The sequence below is a fragment of the Leopardus geoffroyi genome, chromosome C1, assembly GCF_018350155.1.
Source record: "Leopardus geoffroyi isolate Oge1 chromosome C1, O.geoffroyi_Oge1_pat1.0, whole genome shotgun sequence".
Lineage (NCBI taxonomy): Eukaryota > Metazoa > Chordata > Mammalia > Carnivora > Felidae > Leopardus > Leopardus geoffroyi.
This window is the reverse complement of record NC_059328.1, coordinates 168381230-168401698: the sequence shown is the minus strand read 5'-3', so window position 1 is coordinate 168401698 and position 20469 is coordinate 168381230. Positions and strand designations below refer to the sequence as shown.

At 36.4% G+C, this 20469-nt stretch overlaps 1 long non-coding RNA gene across 1 annotated transcript; it reads right to left on the bottom strand.

Annotated features, from left to right (window-relative positions):
- Positions 1-7663: 7663 nt before the first annotated feature.
- LOC123596778 lies at positions 7664-9641 on the bottom strand. Its single transcript, XR_006711867.1, has 2 exons — positions 9478-9641; positions 7664-8125 (listed from the first exon to the last, which is right to left on the bottom strand). It is a non-coding gene; the product is annotated as an uncharacterized LOC123596778 (long non-coding RNA).
- Positions 9642-20469: the final 10828 nt, after the last annotated feature.

Genomic DNA, 20469 nt, shown 5'->3' with positions numbered 1-20469 from the left:
TTAATAACAATTAGCTAATATGTCAGTATTTAAGTTAGAAGATTTCAAAAACAGAGTGTGACTCAGCTAGTAAAGATATGAACAATACCCAAAGACAGATGAAATGACTGTAGAATTTTGTGTCCTCTTTTGGGGGAGGATACAAATTAGCATGTTTTCAGTTTTGTGTAGATGCATCACATTAAGTGGAATCATGATTTAGCTATTAGACATAAATGTGGTTCAAAGCACTATGAACAGATGCCACACTGACAAGAGGTGGTCACCATTGTTCTCTACTTTATCAAGTAGGCTAATCTAGAGCTATGTTTCCCAGAGTCCTCTTCCTCTATATGGTTCTCATTTAAAAGGGGTCCAAAGAAGAAATCAATGTGTGAGAAATAAAGCAGCCACCATTACTTTCTGAAGGTCATCCGAGTTTAAAGGCAATAAGAAACACAAAGATCTTCCAAAAGATTTCAGCTTGTCTTTAATCTTCTTCATGTTGAGAGCAGACCCAAACGTACTCCTAGATTCAGCTTATTCTCACTCTTCCCCAGTCTGCATTCAGTTCCACCTCCAAATTGCTAACTCAGCTAATGAACAGGAACCCCTACTCATCACCAAACATAGAAACAGTAACCTTCCACAGATTTTTCTACCAGTTCTCCTTTATGGTCCTACGCTAGCAGCTGCACATGTAATTAAATCATTAATACAAAATGAAATTTTAAAAAGGAACATCTTGCTTATATAGAGAGGCATGTCCTAGCTGAATCTAAATAGCTTCAGAAATCCCCTGACCTTGCTGAGCCACACCACTGCATCAGAGGGGCTGGTTAGCAGCTCTGTTCTCTAGCTTCCCCTACAATTTTTACAAGGCCTTATTCCTATCACAAATCCTCACTCCACAGTATTCAGTGGTCTGCTTCCCTGAGTGAAGCGTGACTGATACTGGAGCTTCTCACTTCTGCAGCCACAAAGGGATAGTTCATGGGCCAGAGTCCATAGTGCACTTTACCTGCAAGGAGGCTGGAAAAGACTGGGGACCTGACAAGCAAGCAACAGTGATGTCCACCATTTCTTTTTCGTTTTTTAAATGCTAATTTTGTATTTTAAAGAAAGAAAAATCATAGCCATGTGCTAATTATTTGTAGAGCTACCAGGAATATAAAAGCTATATCTTATAAATATCAAGATGCTCCCTTTATCAACCTCCCAATAATACCACTTTAAAGGAGCCCTTTCTTTTGTACACAAGGTGTAGGACGAAAGGTTTGGAATGAAGTTACATTACACACCTCTACAGAGTTCATTTACTTTCTACGCCTCTAACTGGTCAAAGACTTTTCACATACTGAAAAGGTGAGTAAGAGGCCATAAAATGCCTTTTAAAAGAACAAGTTCAGCATCTGTGTTAACAACGAAAGAACAACAGTAAAGACCAGAACTAGAGCACTGGGTATTGTATGTAAGCAATGAATCACGGGGATCTACTCCCAAACACTAAGAGCACCCCGTATACACTGCATGTTAGCCAACTTGACAATGAATTATATTAAATAAATAAACAAACAAACATTACAAAACAAACAAATAAAATAAAATAAAAACCATAGAGCTAGATAGTAAGGAAACAGCAAAGGGCATCCTGTCAAGAAGGTAAACGGTGGGGGGCGCCTGGGTGGCGCAGTCGGTTAAGCGTCCGACTTCAGCCAGGTCACGATCTCGCGGTCCGTGAGTTCAAGCCCCGCGTCAGGCTCTGGGCTGATGGCTCAGAGCCTGGAGCCTGTTTCCAATTCTGTGTCTCCCTCTCTCTCTGCCCCTCCCCCGTTCATGCTCTGTCTCTGTCCCAAAAATAAATAAACGGAAAAAAAAAAAAAAAAAAAAAAAAAGAAGGTAAATGGTGGGTGGAGGAGGAGATGGGACAGCCAGCTGAGACAGCAATTAAATCCTTAGAAGAATCCTGAGAGCAGCACCTGAGTGGCTCAGTTGATTAAGCAGCCCACTTCGGCTCAGGTCATGATCTTCTGGTTTGTGAGTTCAAGTCCCACATCGGGCTCTTGTACTGGCAGCTCAGAGTCTGGAGCCTGCTTTGGATTCCGTGTCTCCCCCTCTCTCTCTCTCTCTGCTTCTCCCCCATGCATGCTCTTTCTGTCTCTCTCTCAAAACTACATAAACATGAAAAAAAGAGATAATCCTGAGATAGAGGATCTGAAAACACTCATAGAACACAAGAATGATGTTAGGGAGCCCAAACTAACAAAGGAAAAAAAAAAAAAAAAAAAACAGCTGAAGTTTCATTGACCAGAAAAAGACGAAGACCGGAATAAAGAGCATTAGAAGAGGGAGTACCTTAAAAATTATGGACCCTATGGCCCCTGCTAACAGGGAGAGAAACAAGAGCAGGAGCACAGATGCCAAAACGTCCCAATAGAAAAAGGAGTACAACTCTTTTCTCTATCTTTTTCTTTCTCTCTCTCCCCATCCCAACCACACCCACCCACAATGAAAAGATTTTTTTCTATGACACGGTAATTAAATAATTAACACAAATTCAAAATTTAAAAAGTAACATTTTACTTATATAGAGGCATGTCCTGGCTGAATCTAAATTAAGATCAGAAGTGTGAAACCAACAAAGATATTCCTGCCCCCTTGCTACCACCATTATATTATAATATATATATATATATATATAGAGAGAGAGAGAGAGAGAGAGAGAGAGAGACAGAGGGAGAGAGAGGGAGTGTGAGCATGTGAGCGAGCCCAGAGAATACTTGAGTAATATGTATGAAACAGAAAGTGACCTGTACAGAGAGATTTGGTAGATAGAGAAAAAAAGTTATAAATAGTATAGTATCTCCATACACCAGTTGGGAAATTATTACATAAACCCATCATAAATTTGATTTAATTTAATTGTCACCATCAAACTGGTGATTTCCAAAACAAAACAAAAAGGTATAATTAGGAAAAACATTAAAATATAATCTAGTTTTTAGTAGTCACTCTCAAATATCACAGATGAACAGTCTATTGACAAGCTTTGAAGAAAATAATGAAACTTGGCTTATATCTGAAGCTGTGTTACAAAAAAATTGAAGCATAGTTGTTGCAAGAAATATGATGTGATACAGTACATCAATTTAGCTTTTGGTCCTTAAAATCTCCATAAGATCAATCACACTACTTCCTAGTAATAATAATAAAAATAGTAGTAGTAATAATAAATAATAATAATAAATAATAATAATCTGATACTAATAATAATAATAATAATAATAATAATAATAATCTGATATTACTAAGAGCTTACTCTGTGTTAGACACTTTCTTAAGTGCTATTCTTATCTCACTTAATCCTTGGAACCCTAGAAGGGGAGCACTATTATTGCCTCCATTTCACAGATAAGAAAAATGTACTTGAGATACTAAGTGATTTATTCAAGATCACACAGTAAGAAAAGAAACTCAGTACTTAAACCTATAGCTCTTTGACATGCAATTTCAGGCTGTTGTCCAATCGATGCTACCCTCTTCTATCCACAGACTTCCAAAACTGTTAATCCAACTATAAACATTATGCATCCCCAGCAAAAAAATTTTCCTATAGATTTTATTAAAAATGTAAATCTTTTATGAAACTCTACATTTAAAAAAAACAATTACTTTGGTTATTTTCTTGGATTTACAATCTTTCAAGAAGACAGTGTCTGCAAATTCTAGTTTAATTTAAATTCAACCCAAGTTGAAAAGGTTTGCCACTCTCCAGAGTACCACCATTTCTGGTGTGGAACTGCTGACCTCGTTCTAAGTAAGGGATAAACTCACATAGCTTGAATGTAATCCTTAGGGAAAGAGTTGAGTTATTGTTCATGTCCCATTTATATAAAATGCTGACCTTTCAAAATAATCCATTTCTTATTGTGTTTAAAGAATAAAAATAATTGTGCTTATACTTTAACATCAATGATCTATGTTACTTTGACCTTGGTTTTTATATCTTATTTTCTGAATACCCAACTTAGGTTTAGTCTTTGGAAATATGACAGTATTTTATGTTGTGTAAAGTAAAATATCACATACTTAACCCTATACACTTTTAATCTGGGAGGTAAAATGGGTATGTAGAAAATAGCTGTCTCGGGGTGCCTGGGTGGCTCAGTCGGTTAAGTGTCCGACTTCAGCTCAGGTCATGATCTCGCGGTTCGTGAGTTTGAGTCCCATGTCGGGCTCTGTACTGACAGCTCAGAGCCTGGAGCTGCTTCAGATTCTGTGTCTCCCTCTCTCTCTGCCCCTCCCACTCATGTTCTGCCTCTCTCTCTCATAAATAAGTAATAAAACATTAAAAAAAAGAAAATAGCTGTCTCTACTTCATTAAATCTGATAAAGAGGAGGGGAAAGCCCATTAATTATCTAACTATATGATATTAAATAGTTATTACCAATTATTGTATTGGTGGCATATAGATATTGATTTTGGTTCATATCACAAAGTGTCAGCAACACTAAAAAGCCTACTGATTAGAGATAACAAAATTATAACATGTGACACTAACAAGCTTCAGAATGAGAAAATGCCTCCAAGCTTCTTCTTGTTTTATCGTATTTACAAAGAACATTTATTTAAAGGAACATTACAGAATTTAGAAGTCATTACAAAATATGGTAAAAAAAAAACTCCAAAAAGATAAATATTAGATAGCAAAGAAAACAGAGTTGTAGTTATAATAATCTTAATGTGGTATAAATTTAAAACAATGACATTCAGTGGGATTAATTAAGAGCCATAGGTTAAATAAAATAGATACATCAAGAAAAATATTCAGGGAAGAATGTAAAAACCTATGTTTTAGTAATGATATATTTAGTTGCAAGGAACAGAAATCTTTTAAAACTAGTTTAATGAAAACAAGGCTTAATATAAAAGTAAACATGCAAATTCCATGGGCATTCAAAGAAAGGGAAATGAAGCACTTACTAGACCATAAGGATCTCAGAAATGGAATTGGAAGGCAGGAACTAAGACACGCCTCCATGTCTTTCAAATATCACCCATGTCTCTGTTCTCCCCCTCACCAGTTTCCTAGACTTCTACACATACAGCATGGCAACATCATCCCCAGCTCTCAACTCTACTGTTACTTTAAGTACCTCCTACTATCAGATGAGCACAATTCCCAGATGCCTCAGCTGTGGGTTAATAGTCCCTGGGTTGGGTCCTCATCCCAAAACACAGACTGAACTGAAAGACAATTTTAATAAAGAAAAACTTTAATACTGGGGCACCTAGCTGGCTCAATCAGTAGAATGTGCCACTCTTGATCCCAAGGTCATGAGTTCAAGCCCCACATTGGGCATAGAGTCTACTTAAAATTTAAATTTTTTTTAATTAAAAAAAAAAAACTTTGACAGGAAAAAAACCAACAAGTTGCATACCTACCTCACCTACAAGAAAAACAACAGAAGGAAACAGTAAAATGTAAGCATTAGCCTATATATTTGAATTTCAAATGAGAAAAAGAGAAAAAGAAACCCATATGGTGGCATTGGCCCTGCCCAAATACAAAAAAAAAAAAAAAAAAAAAAAAGGGCTTCTCAAAACAATTTATTTGGTCAAGATTTCCTCCCATTTTTAACACAAGTAAAACAACTTTATTTTTAGATTACCTAAATTGGAAACAAATGCTTAACAATACTTTTGATTTTGGTTTTTGAACTCAACGAAAGCTGTTTGAATAACATAAGTCAACAGCTTCAACATGCACACTTTCAAATAGGTCTCTGGATAACATGTAGAAATGATGAACACAGAATTCAGGCCACTATTTTTAAAAGTGCTTAAATGGTACCCTTCAATAGGATTTCTATTATGGTTCAAGAAGAAAAGAAAAATCTCAGAGGTTAATGCAATTTATTTTAAATTGAGTTTTGTTAGGTGGACTCATAAGATATTAATTAAAAATCAAATTTTTGTAATGTCATCTAAGTATGCCTTCTAGGTATATATCTAATATCCAACTATCAAAACATGTGCATATAATATTATATAAAGTATCTCACAAAGCAATAAGAAAATGTCAGACACTGCTGTTTTTCATTCATTACAGAAACACTTTTTAATCTTTTTTTTAGAATCTATAAATTATTTTCTGTTTTCTACAGAATTCTTAGTAACGTGCTTTCCACAAAAGAGGCATTTTAAATTCACTGGCTGATTTTAATTTGCAGTGGTCTATCTTTCTTTTATCTACAATTCCATAAGTTTTATTAAGTGCCCACTTTGTGAAAAGCACCATACTTAGTGATGCAATTAGGTTTTAGACTGGCTTTAATCAGTGATTAAACTTCCACTTTACTCTCCTTTTCTATGATTCCCTAACAAATGAAGAAATACATACTCGAACTGGTAAGTCCTTAGATAATTGAAGATTGATTACATTTCCTAATAATTTACCCACTTTAATTGGTTCTCCTTTGCTTCTATATTCTCTTTATTGCAGGATTCCTCCCTTAGCAATTTTTCTCTGTGCATCTTGAAATGACAAATTAATGTCAAGGAAAAAACCCTAACATTTTTGTACATAATTAATCACTGGAGTCATCTTCAACGGATCTTTCTTTAAATGGGATTAACTAGAAATTTGGACTTCTTTTATTTTCAAATTTTGTGAAGCTGAATTACACTATTTTAGTTAAGAAATGTTTCTGGGGATAGAAACACCACCAATTAATATTTAGCCAATAATGCAGAGAAGTTGGTGGCTTTCAAATTGTGTGCGGCATTGCTCTAGGTGTAGTATATAAAGATTTACAAATTTTTCATCTATCTGGAATTTATGTTCAGCTTTCTTCCAAGTAGTTATCAGTGAAAGCCTCACACTTCCAAATTCCTTCTTGTAATATTAAACATATATATATATATATAAATATATATATACACACACACATACATATATATACATACATATATATATATATATATATATATATATATATATATATATACACATAGTGTTGACTTAGTATTAAACACATTTTGAAAACTTTTCCCACAATAATGGCTAAAAATGAAGCTCAGTTATAGTACAATAATAAAACACTGCTGTCGACAATCTCACATATTGAGAGGTACAAGCAAAACTACAAAGACTGGTAAATTAAGGACAGATTATATGAATCCAGTACAAGAAAGCCATGAACTAAAATTTTAAAGTAAACTGACTCAGAGAGTTGGGAGAAGACAAACCAGTTGCTAAGGCCAAATCAGGAGCCAAGTATCCTAACTCAGGTGTGAGCAGGTTGAGGCCATTATGTACTAAGTAATAAAGCCAAAGGTCAAAACCCAATGGAGAAGTCAGAGGTCAGATCTTTGGCAAGTGTTGACAACAACCCTTAGTTTCTTCAAAACTAAGGTTGGTGGCAAAATCAGAGGCAGGCAGGAAGGGGGAATGGGGCAGGTCTTCAGGATAAAACAGGGAAGCAGTAAAATAAATAGTATATCCAAAAAGTTAAAGGCCTAAAGGTAACAAGAGAGCAAGAAGTAACAATACTCTAGAGCAGTAATCTTCAACAGAACTTTCTACAGGAGTGGAGTGTTCCAACTCTCAGCATCCAGTACAGTGGCCTATCCACGGGTGACTTGAGAGCATCTGAAGTATGAAAAGTGCAACTAAAGAAATAAGTTTTAATTTTTAATTTAAATTTAATTAGTTTAAATTTAAATAACCATTTGTATTTACTATTCTGGACAGTGTACTTCTATGGGGTAGAAATACGACTGACTCCAAATCACATGGACTGTGTTTTATTACTACATGATCTCCTTCAAGGGCCCTGTTATATTATCATCCTTCCACTAGTTAAAAAAAAAAAAATGCAGCTCCTTTTGCCCATCATCTGATACTACCCATTCTTCCCTGTTTCCCATCACAGTGATATCCAACCAGGGCAAGATTTTTATTTCTTGAGGGCGTGTTATATCAGAATATTGGGTTGGTGGGCATATAGTTCCTAGGCCCCCAGGTATGTGTGCTGTGCACCTCCCAATGTGCATTTCCCAGTTAATCCACTGCCAGGAGATACCACTTTCCTTGGTCACATCCTGGGGATAAGCATGGAGGTAGTGCTTGCTGGCTTGGCTCTGAAAAGGAGAAATGAGAAGAGAATTGGGAATACAAAGAGTAATGGTGGTGATGGAAAGTGGAAAGAAACAGACAGGACATATTTATAAGAAATCATTCAGGAACATTTTGCTAGACTTCCAAAAGATCCTTCTTTTTTCCCTTCTGAATACTGTGGTAAGATTATAGATCGGATGATCCTGCTCTCTGGAGGTCTCAGACGGCTTGAATTTCAAGTTCAGCTTAAGAGCAGATATCTGAACTATATGAATAAAAGAGATAGTACCTCTGCAATTTCTAGATTAGGTATAGAGGGAACTATAGGAAGCTGGCCCACCTTATACACTCATAGTGAAAATAATACTAATTCCAAATAATTTGGGAACAGCAGGAGGACATCATCTGTGATAACTAGTCCCTGTTGTATTCTTCTAGAACAGTGACTGCCACATAGCTGGCACTCAGTAATTATGAGTTGAATGCCAAACCATGGTTGTCTCAGCATCGACTATACATTTTTCCAAAAATGATACTGGATGTAAATGTCACCATCCCTGTGGTCTGTCTGCTGTGGATTTCTGAGTCTAAGGCACGGATAAGGATTAGGTAATGCATCACATTTTAACCATCAAAAGTAGAGCAGACTTCTGCTTCCAAGAATATAAAGTAGACATATTCTTGCCTATTCCTCCTTGCTAACTACAACTAACCTCCCTGGACATCATATATAAAATGCATAAAATTTCTCAAATTTGGAGAAAAGAAGACTGATCAGATAGGAGCCAAGGAGTGACATAAATTTTCTTTTTGCCTCATATATCTCTGACTTGGAGCTAAGGAAGTTGGCAACCTGAAAATGCCAATGGGCACAGAAAAAAAGCCCCAACAAAAGCCTCCTGTCTCTAGCCACATAAACAAGAAAAGGCCAGTCTAGCAACACAGAAAACTTTTAGACAATAATTGCTCTACTCTGGACAAACAACATAGAAAAAACTATGGTCTCACTCCCACATCCACAACAGCAAAAGCTAATAGAGAGTTTAGACTTCCACCTTTATGAGGCTGTAAACAAGTATCCCCAAACCCATACCAAGCTATATCAGAGAAGGCCAAATAAAGCACTATGACTTTCATCTCCACCAGCAGTGTAGGTGGAGATTGTATGGGGAGCCAAAATTTCTATCTCCACCTGGAAATAATAACATACTTTTCCAAGCCCCTGCTGGGGTGGTGTAGGTGGAGGCCTTAGTGGAGAGTTAGGCTGTTCACCATTGCCCAGTGGTATCAAAACAATGCCTCACTGCATGACACTGAAGACAACCTGGAGAACTAGAACTCCCATCTCCACCCAAAAGTAATAATGAACCCTCACCTCAGGTGTCGGTGCAGGCAAAATGGAGAACTTGAACTTCGACCTCCACCTGGCAGTAATGAAGCAGTGTCCTCTCCTCCCTTCTTACGCCAGAGCATCATCAGACAAAGTCAGCTAAAACTGGTTTAAATAAGATCCAGAGTAGCATAATATAAAAATAGCCAAAACCCTAGACAAGAGTGACAAAGGAAAAACAAGAGACAAGACACAAATTACCAATATCAGAAATGAAACAATGGATGTCACTTCAGGCTCTGCAGACATCAAAATGATAATAAGGGCTTACTACAACCAACTCAACAAACAAATTTGACAACTTAGATGAAATGGACCAATACCTTGAAAACCACAAACTCTTACAACTCATCCATATATAAAAGAGATCACTGAAATGGTCCTGCAATATTAAGGAAATCTAACATGTAATTTTAAAACTCACAAAAAAGAAATTCTCAGGCCCACATAGTTTCACAGATTTCTGCCAAATGTTTAAAGAAAAATTAAAACCATTTGTACAATATCTTTTCTAGAAAATAGAAGAGGAATAAGCACTTCCCAACTCATTTTAGGAAGCTGATATAACAGCCAGAGAAAAACAGTACAAAGAAAGGAGAGAGAAGAAAGGAAAGAAAGAGAAGAAAGGGAAGAAAGGAGGGAGGGAGGGAGGGAGGGAGGAAGAAGGAAGGAAGGAAGGAAGGAAGGAAGGAAGGAAGGAAGGAAGGAAGGAAGGGACAAATGGAGAGAGAGAAAGAGAGAAAAAGAGAAGAAAGAAAGAAAGAAAGAAAGAAAGAAAGAAAGAAAGAAAGAAAGGGGGAGGCAGGCAAGAAATGAACCTTGGCCTAAGTCTCATGCCTAATACAAGAAACTAACTCAAAAAATATCATGAATTTAAATGCAAAATATAAAACTGTAAAACTTGTAAAAAAACCTTGGAGAATATCTTTATGATCTAGGGCGATGCAAAGAGTTTCTTAGACTTGACACCAAAAGCATGATCCATCAAAGGAAAATTTATAAATTAAACTTCATCAAATTTTAAAACTTCTGCTCTGCAAAAGACCCTGATAAAAGGATGAAAAGCAAGCTATAGAGTAGGAGAAAAATATTTGCAAATTCATATCTCACAAAGGACTAGAATCTAGAATACGTTTTTTAAAATTCAAAATTCAACATTAAGAAAGCAAACAATCCAATTGGAAAACATGCAAAAGACGTTTCACACACACACACACACAAACACACACTATATGGATACACACACATGTACACACACACATATACACACACAGATGTCAACAAACACATAAAAATATGTTCACCACCAACTGCCTTTAAAGGAATGACTTTAACACCAAAGGTGCCTCATTTAAAACCACAATGAGGCACCACTACATACATATCAAATGACTAAAATAAACAATACTGGCAACATCAAATACCACGTGGATCATTGATACATTGCTGGTAGCAATGTAAAATGGTAGAGCCACTCTAGTAAAGAGTTTGGTAGTTTCTTTAAAAAACTAAACATTCTACAACGAGACTACCCAGCAATTGCAATTCTAGGCATTTATCCCAGAGAAATCAAGAGTTGTATTTACAAACCTGTACACAAATATTTATAAATGCTTTGTTTATAATGGTCAAAAAATGGAAACAACCCACATGTCCTTCAGTGATGAATGCTTAAAGAGACTGGTACAGCCATGCCATAAAATACCACTCAGCAATACAAGAAGGATTTTTTTTTCCAATTTTTTTTTAAATTCTAGTTAGTTACCATATAGAGTAATACTGGTTTCAGTAGCAGCATTCAGGAGTAGCCAGTGTTCATCCCAAGTGACCTCCTTAACACATACCACCCATTTAGCCCATCCACCTCCCACCCCCTCTCCATCAACCCTCAGTTTGTTCTTTATAGTTCTTCATAGTCTTTTATGATTTGCTTCCCTCTTTTCTCCCTCTTTCTCCATTTTCATCTGTTTTGTTTCTTAAACTCCACAAATGAGTGAAATCAAATGGCATTTGTTTTTCTCTGCCTGACTTATTTTGCTTAGCATAATACACTCTACCTCCATCCATGTTGCAAATGGCAAGATTTTATTCTTTTTGGTGGCTGAGTAATATTCCTTTATATATTTTACATATATGTGTGTGTGTGTGTATATATATATATTTTACATATATATGTGGGTATATATATATGTATATATATATATATATATATATATAGGTATATGTGTATATATATATCATATATACATTCATATATATCACTTTGTCTTTAACCATTCATCGGTCAATAGATTTGGGCTCTTTCCATAATTTGGCTATTGATAATGCTGCTATAAACATCAGGGTGCATGTGCCCCTTCAAGTACTTTTGTATCCTGTGGGTAAATACTTAGTAGTGCAATTGCTGGGTCATAGGGTAGTTCTATTTTTAACTTTTTGAAGGACCTCCATACTGTTTTCCACAGTGGCTGCATCAGTTTGCATTCCTACCAACAGTGTAAGAGGGTTTTCCTTTCTCCATATCCTTGACAACATCTGTTGTTTCCTGAGTTGTTAATTTTAGCTATTCTGACCAGTATGAGATGGTATCTCATCATGGTTTTGATTTGTATTTCTCTGATAATCAATGATGTTGAGCATCTTTTCATGTGTCTGTTGGCCATCTGGATGTCTATAAGAATGAACTATTAACACACAACTTAGATGAATCTCCAGAGAATCATGCTGAGCAAAAACAAATCAATCCTAAAATATTATATATGATTCCTTATATATCACTCTTGAATCACAAAATTATACAAATAGAAAACACATATTGACACAGAGGGAGTAGACGTGGGTGTAGGTGCAATTATAAAAGGACAACATGAGGGATCCTTGTGGTTATAGAAAGATTCTGTGTCTTGACAATATCAATGTTAACATACTGGTTTTGAAATTGTATTATTATTTTACCAGGTATTAACTACTGTTGGGAGAAACTGAGTAATGGATACACTTGGTCATTCTGTATTGTTTCTTACAATTCCATTTGAGTCTACAATAACTCAAAATTTAAAAATCCATAAAACTAAAAAAAAACTTTAAAAACAAAACCAGAGCACAAGGAATGTTCAGGGTCAGGGTGAAAAATAAGTAACATTATTAAATGGGGTTTCTTGGCATTATTTGATAGCTATATGTATTTTGCATATACACATGAAGGAGGAAGAAAAGACATTTTTGCTTTAAAGGATAAAATTAGAAAAAGAAATTATAAGAATACAGGCTCAATGCAGGGAAGGACGTTTGCAATAGTGTGTCCAACACTGTAATGGGTTGCCTAGAGAAGTGAATTTCAATGTAATGCATTCAAGTAGAAAGAATGTTGCAAAAGGCATAAGTGTATTTGGTGGAGGGTAAGCCTCATTAGGGAATCACAAATTCACATGCCAAGAGGGAGCTGGCTAGGTATGGAACAGGAACTGCTAAAGCATGCTGGGGGGAGGAAAAAAGAAAGAGCAGTAAGGAACAGTGGAGTCATGGAAAACTGGAGAAGCCACCTGCAACTCAGCTCTGAGATGCTATTGCCTTGTGAGATTGCAGACCAAAAGGAGATCTTCAGATGTTTCAAGAGAAGCTGGAAATCTGGCCTTTTACATGTAAACTCCCAATAACTAAAATGCCTTTACTAATTTGTTTATTATATTCAAATACTATGAGGTGTAAAACGGTATAATCCAAATAAAACTTATCCTATTGTTTGAATTTCAACACTTCAAATGAATCATAAATAACGGTTCCTATCATGGCATCCTGCATTTCAATGTCCAAAATGTCTTACACTGACATCTATCATAGATTGCTATTTCCATGAAAACATTTTAAGAGTAAATATCTCATTAGCTGCAATTTGTATTAAGACATTAAGGGAATAGTTAAAGCAACGACTTTCTGTTAAGCCTGCATAGGATGGCCACCTTTTTTTGAAAGTCATTTATGAAAGCTCTAATTTTCTTGCAGCATATATTTTCTTTACCACATATTCAGACATATAATTAAATGTTTCATTGTTCAAATTTACTTCACAAAGGTATGTTTTTCTCTCCTGACATGACTGAAACTTTCTTGAGAGGAATTGTCAAGTCTTACATTTCCTTTTTCTATCCTTAGTATTACTTACTACAGTTTGGATCATACAATAAGTGCTCAAAAATGGTTAGATCATAATGATTTACTTACTACCAGGCCTTGTGTCAAGTGATGTAACTGAAGATATTCCTGGTCAAAAAGGTAAAAGTTTGGATAAGTGGGCCGTAAGATTTACACACACACACACACACACACACACACACACACACACACACTAGAATATTACTCAGTGATCAAAAAGAATGAAATCTTGCCATTTGCAACCACATGGTTGGAACTACAGGGTATCATGCTAAGCAAAATAAATCAGGCAGAGAAAGACAAATATCATATGATTTCACTCATATGTGGAATTTAAGAAACAAAACAGATGAACATAGGGGTAGGGAAGCAAAAATAAGATAAAAACTGAGAGGGGCAAACCATAAGACACTCTTAAATACAGAAAACAGACTGAGCATTGCTGGCGGGTGCTGGGTGGGGAGATGGGTTAAATTGGCGACGGACATTAAGGAGGGCACTTGCTGGGATGAGCACTGGGTGTTATATGTCAGTGATGAATTGCTGAATTCTACTCCTGAAACTAATACTACACTGTATATTAACTAACTTGAATTTATATAAATATTTTTAAAAGAAAAAAAATAAAGAAGCTTCATCAAAAACTACTTTTATGAACACTTGGTTCCACACACAAAGTCCGTTTCAGAAATGCCCATATGCCAAGAATGGAGCTGCTCAGCTGTTGTTGATGGGCATCATGCCCCAGGCAAAGGTCCTACTTTTCAAGACAATGCAGTTTTCACACCACTGTCTCCTGAATGGGTTGAGTCATTCTGCTTTCCACCCCAGAAGCTTTATCTCCTTTAACATATTTCTTTGCCTCCATCAAATTTCTCCACACGTTATACATTCCTTTTCCCCGACGGCTGCTCCAAATATGACACATCCCATTCTTTTTTATCCACTAATGTGCTAACTGTTATTTGGGCTTCATGAACACATTTTTTTATAGAAAGAAAAAAGGACACAAAAAAATCCACATCCTACTGGGAATTTCAGCTTCAAAACTCAGTTCTGAGGACGCAAGCTGCATTGGGAATGGTTGACCAGAATTGTGGGCATGACAGTATGTAAACTTCAATACTAGAACAGTCTTCTCAGATCCTGAAATGCCACAGAGCAGTACAAAGGAGAGAGATGTGCTCTCTGCTATTTCATATCACCTTTTAGTCCTAAAAAAATAAAGGTACCAAACAACAGACAATGTCTCTCAAAGTGCAGTTCCTTTGTTGACTTTGAGTGTCAGATCTTAACTCTAGTGAAAACAGTAACAACAGTGTGACTTGAGCTTTTTATTTTTTATTTTTTTCAATCTATAGCGAAAAGGAAGGCAATTTCTTATTTACCTGGTTAATGGACCAGCCTGTTAACTGGTGACTGACTTCTGCCCTTGCTTCCCCCACCCCTGTAGTTTATTCTCCAAGAGCAGCTAGTGAGCCTTTAAAAGACTTCAGATGGTGAACCTCATCCACTCCAAACTGCAATGGCTCTGCCTTTCAATTGGGATTAAAGCCCAAGTTGTACACCATCTCCTCACATACTCATCTCCCTCACTGAGCTGACCTTATCTATACCCTCTCCCGCCCTTCACTCTACTCCAGCCACAACAGTCTCTTTGCTGTCCTTTGAATACACTCAGCAGGCTGTGGCACTAGGGTGTCTGCACGTTCCCTCTGCCAGGACCACTTTCCCATAGACATCACTGCCTTCAAGATTGTGCTCATATATCAACATCTCAACAAAACCTGCCTCCACCATGCTATAAACGATCAAAATCCTTTCTCTCCTGTACTTCCAACTCCTTTCCTCCTGATCTTTCATTTGTCCATATTATTATTTATAATGACAGTCATATTATTTGCTTGAATTTTGTGTACTGCTTATAATGGAATTTACAAAGGCAGAAATACTGGTTTTATTTTCCTACTTAACCCAGCTACCTAAAACAGTGCCTGGCATATATGCACAGTAGACACTCAATAAAATTTGTTGAATAAATAATTAATGGTAAATTGGTTTATTTTGTTCTTTGAAGATAATAAAGGTATTATCCTGGACAGAAAAAAAAAACATATTTTTAACAAAGTAATTGTAATTCATCATCACTGAATAATCAAAAACTTTATTTTCTGAATTCAAACTCATGCACTTTTGTTTGTTTTTGTTTTTTTTTTTTGTTTTTTTTTTTCCCCAAAGAGCCACAGAAAGCCTTCAATACCCATATAGCATAAAGGTAAGCTGGAAACTTCCAGTTGAATTTGGGTTAGCAAATGAATTGAAAATTTAGAAAGCATTTTTTAATTATCTTCATTTGGAAAACAGGAAGGCCCATCTTTTGCCTCAGATGTAAAACACAGGAACTAGAATATTGCCTCAAGCATCAAAATTCTCTTTTGGTATTTGGTGCATATGTCACTTAGTCAAACTCCTCCCCGGATCTTGAGCTTTTCCTGGCAATTTGCTCTGGTCTGGGACCTGGGCCCGTGTCCCTGACTCACACTTTCTAGGACCCTGTTAGCCCTTGCCTCTTAATCTCCCTGTTCTCTGGGTCTTTTGATTATGCACACTCATGTCCTCAACTTGGTCCCTGAGCCTTGGTTGATTTTCCAAATACTGACCTATGTAATAGAAACAGAGATGTGTCACCCACATCTCCCTTCTCAGAAATACTTGTTGACCAGCTGTGGTGAATATGGTCAGCAGACCACCTAACTAGCAGCCCCATCAGGGACTGCCCCAGCTTCAAATGGCCATCTGCCCATAGTCACACCCTTCCTTGAGGCAGCATACACCCCATTATGGCCCAATGCTGGACATTCTCAGGAGCCATTCTTGTTCCAGAGCTCCCTTCACGTTGGCCAAGGTACTGCCGGCATGCCTCACAATTCAGCTTCTCCCTGTGCCCAATCCTGCTTCCACCACTTTCCTTCACAAGAATAGATCTCCAATAAACATCTTGTGTCCCCAAACACCATCACACTATCTGCTTCTGGAGAACTCAACTGGCAACAACAACATCCAATACCTCTAACTAAGGGAAAAGTCAAAACTGACAAACTTGAAGAGGTAGAAAGTGAAGCAGAATGTGTGTAAGCAACACTCAGGGAGCAACAGATGATGACATAAGAGCCTTATCTACTACTGAAGCAATGTTAATAATGCTAACGAGTCCTCATTGTACTATGTGTTTTTAACATCAGCTAATAATACAAGAAAGCTACTTTGCTTTCTTAAAACTCTGAGCCAAAACTCTCTTCTAACTCACTGTCTGGAAAATTCTTCATTTTAAGTTGATAATTCTTTTATGAGACAAATAAATAAGCAAAACATATCAACTGTGAGATAATCAGAACATAGCTTAGGTTCTGAAGGAGGATGTAGGAAAGCTAAGCTTACTAGATCATAGAATTCATAAGAATTTCATCTTGAAATTACATATTAACAACATTCACTTGTCAGAAATTCACTTTCAACTACATATCTTTCAGTTTTAAAATAATTCTAGGATAGAGCGGGTCTTTTTTATCTCTAAGATACAGTGAATGTATTGTAACTATTTCTGCTGCTGGTTGGCATAATCTTGTATTGGCCAAGATCATTCACCCCTTACTTTATTGTGATATTTCCCTATATTATTTGAGGTAAAACTACCTTTGATCCAATGCACCTAATATCCAGGAAAGACCTTAGCCAGATCCAAAATCACGCAAAGCAACTGTCTTGTCTTTGCCTGAGGGTGAATATAGTTAGTATTTTCCAAACTCCCTCTAGTCACCATGCGATCCTTTTGAGTAGCTGATTTCTGTGCCAAGCCCATTCGGCTTGGCCTCTTATGAGTGGTTCTGAATTCCAAAGGCTGCTTGTTTGAAAATTCATGAGCTTCTCAATGATGCGGTTCCTTTTTTGGCTGCCCCACTGCTCAGTTAGTTCAGACAACAAGCTGCTTAGGGATGGATAATTTTTCCATTTAGCTGCCAAAACCTACAGGGGGGTTGGTATTTTACTGCTATTGTGGAATTTTCAGAAGTTTGGAAAACAGAGGATTTTATTTTTTGTTTTGTTTTGATATAGGACATTTTGACAATGGCTTTGGCAGTGATACAAAAATCTCCATGCTTGTAAACCAGAATAACATTTTCAGCCATCTGGCTTGCATGTAGCACCCTCTGAGTGGGATAGATATAAAAACAGTTAGCAATTAAGAGGTTTAAAATGGCTTTCCCATTAGTTTCTGAACTGAACTATCCCATGATAAAGATATAACAGGCAATGAAGGGGGTGCTGATTCCTTGTCAGCACACTTTTCTTTATGATAAAAATTGTCTGACACCTCCATAAATTCTTAATCTCTCAATCTTCCTTCACTATCACCACAACCATTCACCCGGATTTCTGGACTCAGATTTTTCTTTTGTCTTAAATATAACATCCCCAATCATAATGAATCACGAATTCCATTAAAAGATCCACCAAATGCCCAGTTATGTGGATTATTCTCCCTTTTGAATATGACTGAGGCTTCATACCAAACAACAGAGGAACATTCTCAGGCCAGCATAATGTGAATCTCTACCTTTTAATTTTACATTTCAAGGCTTAATCTTTATACGATAAACACTAGATACTTTATCAGGATCGTTTTAAACAATAAAACACAGAAGAAAGTTTTGATTCTTGAAACTGAAAAGACATAGCCCTTTTAAATCAGAAATCATGCCTTTTGACCTCTTTAAAACTATTCAAAGATATTTATTATTATAATCTATACGTATATAAATAGCACTACCAACTTGGAGTCTTGTCGATTTCTGGTACAATAATACGAAACCAAAGTTATCTGATGCTCTAAAAGCTAATTGTGATAAGTGATGCTGAAATAAAAGAGTAAAATAAAGTACAGTTTGGGAAGAGGTGTTTATCTTCCATCCAGCTTGCTCCCCAGAATCCTCTCCTGCCTGTCCAAGAAACATGATCTGCTAGTAACCTGCAGAAGAGGCTTTGTGCTGTCACTTATTTTGCACATTTTACACAGAGCAACATATTTTTATCCAAGGCTTTCAGAGATTTCTCACTTAGTTGTCAAGTTCAAAAAACCCAGAGCTGGAAGAGATCAGACAGGAATTTTCCCAAACAAATTAGCATGTTGAAGGAGGATGATGTAAATGGCAGCATGAGTTTCCCCATGCTTGAGCACGTTTTTCAGCACAGCTAAGACATTAACAAGTGATGGTCTCATGCACTTGGGCTAGTGATTTACGAAGTTGCTTCCTGATTTAATAGAGTGCTAGAAAGGATTGTTGTTATACCAACTAAAAGAATCATAAAATGGTAATGAATGTTATGAAACTTCATGAATATTTCATCTGAAGATAGGCTGTCAGATTTATCTTGAGGTTAAAGAGCACACAGGGCATAAATCAGGCCCAAGATGGAGTTGCTTGAGGTTCATAGTTGGTGAGAACTGTTTACATGTTAGGCAAGGCTATCTGTGGATGTTTATTACTTTAGTCACATGTTAGACCCTAGTTAAGATAAAGAGAAAAATTTAGCATTAAAAGAAATCATTTTAAAAGGGATCAGCAAAGATTTCTAGGAAGGATTACAGGTATTTTTTTGAGCCCAAATTGGTTTTACTGTAATTTTCTCATTGACTGTATTAAGTATTCAAAACTGTAATCAATATTCAATAAAAAGGGATCACAAGGCTATTGAATTGGCATGATAAAATGGAATAATGAGCATAAACTCATTCTTTAGCTATGAACGACACACATAACCATCATTTATACTAAATCTTTAATATATCATCAGTTTCAAGGCAATTTCTCAGTTGAAATATTTATAGTTAGTTTAAAATTCACTACTTATTTTGTTAGGTATATTTTATTTCTTCCAACAAAATTCCCCAAAATTATGCTTCCCCAGCCTCCACTAAAAACACAGAAGTGAAATTTAGTTCAGTGATTATGAAATTTAGTTCTAGCTCTATAGCTAGCTGACAGAAATCCCCTTAATTCCTTTAAATTAGGTTTTCTTCCTTTCCTGTGTCTTTCAACGTGTAACACGTGTTATTTAAATATAAAGATGAACTTTCTGATTTTTCAAAATTTACCTGGCAGTGGAAATGGAAAGATAGCAGCTCATTTATTCATTTGATCAGCCATTCAGCACAATTTTGAATGCTTACTATGTGCCATGTACCTTGCTAGGTGAGTGGGATGAAATGGTCGTTGGATGAATAAAGGTCCCTACCAGCAGAATGTTTTGCTTTAAGAGGGGCACCCATAAGTAAATAACCAATTATAAAAAGTGTGATGGCTGACATACGGGGCTGTTATGAGAGCATACAGAAGGAGTGTACCTTCCCCAGAGTTTAGGGGTCTAATGTAGCACTTTGAGAAAAAAATCGTGTAAGGTCAGACTTACTTGGAGGAATGAAGTCATGATGAAGGAAGGTGTAGACCAGGAGAAAACAAAAACACATGACCTATTAGAGGAACGAAGGAAAAGTTTTAAAGGCTGAAGTGTACTGAAGGTATACTTTTGGGGACGAGGATGAGAAGATGGTAAGGGATGTTACTGAGGGCATAGACCAAGCCTATGAACCCTGCAAGAGGTTTGAACTCAACCTCAGGGCAATAGATTTCACCGGAGTTTCAGCAGTGGAATGATATTAATAGACTCTCATTTTATATTGTCTAACATTACATTTCTTGTTTAATAGAGATAATATTTTATACTTCTACTCTTCATATAAAATGAAAATGAAGAATTTGATCAGAT